Below are 2,934 nucleotides of genomic sequence, written 5' to 3' on the forward strand. Positions count from 1 at the left end.
CTCGCCCGCCCGCCGCCGCGTCCCGGGCCTCGCAGGCTCCGCGGCGCACGGGGCCGGTTCTGGGGGAGGGAATGTAAACAAATCGGGGTTTTATAGTTACCTCACACTCGAGTGCCGTGTGCATCTCCTCTCCGCTCGGTACCAAACCCGGCTGCACCAAGTCGTGGATTCACCAACGCCCGCTGCGCCAACTGCGTCGCGCAGGTCCGGGTGTCCCTTGCCGCGCTACGCTAGCGGCGTACCGGGCGGGCGGCGCGCTCTGCGCAGGCGCAGCCCCTCCGCCTATGGGCGCTACGCGACGGGCGTACGCGCCGCGCGCTCCGGAAGCGCCGCTCGCGCAGGGAAGCGGCGCCCCTCGCGGACGAGGCTCCGAGGGTCGGAGCGGTAGGAAGCTCGGGTCTACGCAAATTGCGGAGGTCCTCAGCTCGGCGCTAGTTTTGTTCCCAGAAAGGGCGCCGCGGGGGACGGCCCGGCGCATGCGCGGAGGCGCGAGAAGGCGGCGAGGCGGGCTCGGCGCAGGGAGGCGAGCGGGACCCTCGGTCGAGGCGCGGGTGGCTGGGCCGCCAGCCCGGAGGGCCTCGGGGTCCCCACGGAGGGGCTCGTCCGACTCCCGCGGCAGGGACGGCCCGAGGGCGCAGCGGGGCAGTGGCCTCGGACGGATGGACGGACGGACAGGCGGGCGGGCGGAGAGCCGTCCCCATCGTCGAGGCTGCGCTCTGCGTCCCGCCGCGGCTGCCTCCCCGCAGGGCGGCTCTCGGGGCCGGGACCGTGCCCCGCAGACCCCGGCGCGCAGCCCGGCCTGCTTCCCGGCTGCCCCTCCTGCTCGGGGTTCGGGGCACCCACTCGTGCACCCGCCTCGCTGGCGCAGGGGCAGCCCCGGCCGCCGACAGGGACGCCGTCGCGGTCCGCGGGTCCGCAGACGGGATGCGGGATTGTTTAAAAAGTACTCTGCAGTTCACTCTAGACCTGAAGTCTTAAAAATCATCATGGGACATCCTTCGCGTCCAAAGCATAAAAATTCCAAATTTCCCTGATATTTGGGGTTCACAATTACTTGAACACACATTACTTGTACCCTTAAAATATGCGTGATACCCTTTTTCCAAGATAGAGCATGCGGGTTCCTTGTCTCTAGGGCGCCTGCATCTTTTTGGTTACATACTTACGGGGTTGCAGTCCAGCCGGCGCGCGCACAGCCGGGGCCTTGCTGGACACTGTATCGCTACATCCGTGCAGATTGGTGGCAGCTATGGCTCTGATAGATCCTCACATGGCCCCGGCCCGGCGTGTCCTCCAGTGGGAACTCAAAGGCTATGCCAAGAGGGAGACTTAGATATTATTAGTGACCCCTATTATTGGTTGCTGCCTGTTTTTTACTAATGATTATATAGTTTAAGTATTTTTTTGAGACACGGTCTCACTATAGTTCAGGTTGGCTTCAAACTCACTGCAGTCCTCCTGCCTCGGTCTGCCAAGTGCTGGGATTATAGTTGGAACAGAGCCCCAGCTGATGATAAATAAGCAAGCGGGTCATGCCAACTTAAAATCTGCACAGCACAGGAAACAACCAACGGAGTAAAGAGACAAACCACAGAATGGGAAAAAAATTTTGTCCTCTAGTTCTTTGACAGAGGACTAATATGTAGAATATATACAGAGCTCAAAAATACTAGAGCTCAAAAATAAAAGACCCAATCAAACAATGGACAACTGAAATGAGCAGAAACTTCTGAGAAGAAATACAACTGGCCGATAAATACATGAAAAAATGTCCAACGTCTCTGGCTATTAGAGAAATTGTAAGTTAAAACAGGTTGGTGTATGGCTGTAACCCCAGCACTTTGGAGACTGAAGTAGGATAACTGAGCGTTTGTGGCTGGCCTAGGCTACGTTGTGGGTTGAAGGTCCATCTGCATTACGTAACGAAACCCTGTCACGAAACAGAAACAATAAAAATCGCTGAGATTCCATCTTATTCCAGGAAAAATGGCCACCATAAATAAATCAGATATAGCAATTGTTCGTGAGGCCGGAGTCCGGGTGGGGGTTTGTGCGTCTGTATTGTTGGTGGAGTGTAAACTAATACGACCATTATGCAACTCAGAATGGTGATTCACCGGAAAACTTCATTTGACCCAGCTATTCCCTTTCTAAGTATCCTCCCAAAAGAGTTAAGGACATCGTACTACAGGGATACGTGCACGCGCATGTTTCTAGAAGCACAGTTCACAATAGCTACATCCTGAGAGTGGTCTGTAAGGCCATCAGTAGATGGATGGATAAGGAACATGTCCCAGGCATGGTGGACCACGTCTGTAATCCCAGCACTCATGAGTATGAGGCCAGCCTGGGCTACACGGTGAGTTCAAGGCCAGCCTGAACTATATTGCAAGACCCTGCCTCAAAAAAAAAAGGATGTATTTATGCACAATGGATTATATGCCATAAGGAAGGATAAACTCTTAATGGCGAGACAGATCTTCTGCATATGGAAAGGCAACCAAGAGATGGTTTGAGGGGAGAGAGGAATCTTAAAAAAGCATTAAGATATGTATGCATACTAATTCCCCATGGGGAATGTGATTACGTACTACAAACATGTACTAATAAAAATGAAGAAAAAAAATACTACTAGGAAGCATTTCTAAAGCAGAGAGCTAACTGCATGAGATCTCACCTGATACTCTGCAGAGACGACCTACTGATACATTCCCAGGAAACTCGCAGCCCATCAGATTGCCAGCTCTGTTCGCGCACGCATCCCGGAACACCCTTGGGCCCTTCCTGGCCCCACAAAAATGCATGGGAAGAAATGTAAGAGGTCGCTGGCTATTTTGTAAAGTCTGCACTAGTTGTTAAGTCCCATGGAAATGAGGGTTTTTTTTTTTTTCCTGAATGAAGTGTCTGTCAAGTTTATTTAAACACCAAAACTTC

General features: G+C 53.7%; 1 protein-coding gene across 1 annotated transcript in view; it reads right to left on the reverse strand.

Annotated features, from left to right (window-relative positions):
- Positions 1-201, reverse strand: part of Slc39a10 (solute carrier family 39 (zinc transporter), member 10) — a 53,156-nt gene extending 52,955 nt beyond the window's left edge. The window contains exon 1 of the mRNA XM_005373283.2: positions 101-201. The gene's annotated coding sequence lies outside the window, so the exon portion shown is untranslated. The remainder of the gene's footprint in view (positions 1-100) is intronic.
- Between the last annotated feature and the right edge of the window lie 2,733 nt (positions 202-2,934).

This window comes from Chinchilla lanigera, unplaced genomic scaffold (genome assembly GCF_000276665.1).
Source record: "Chinchilla lanigera isolate Chin_1 unplaced genomic scaffold, ChiLan1.0 scaffold00002, whole genome shotgun sequence".
Taxonomy (NCBI): domain Eukaryota; kingdom Metazoa; phylum Chordata; class Mammalia; order Rodentia; family Chinchillidae; genus Chinchilla; species Chinchilla lanigera.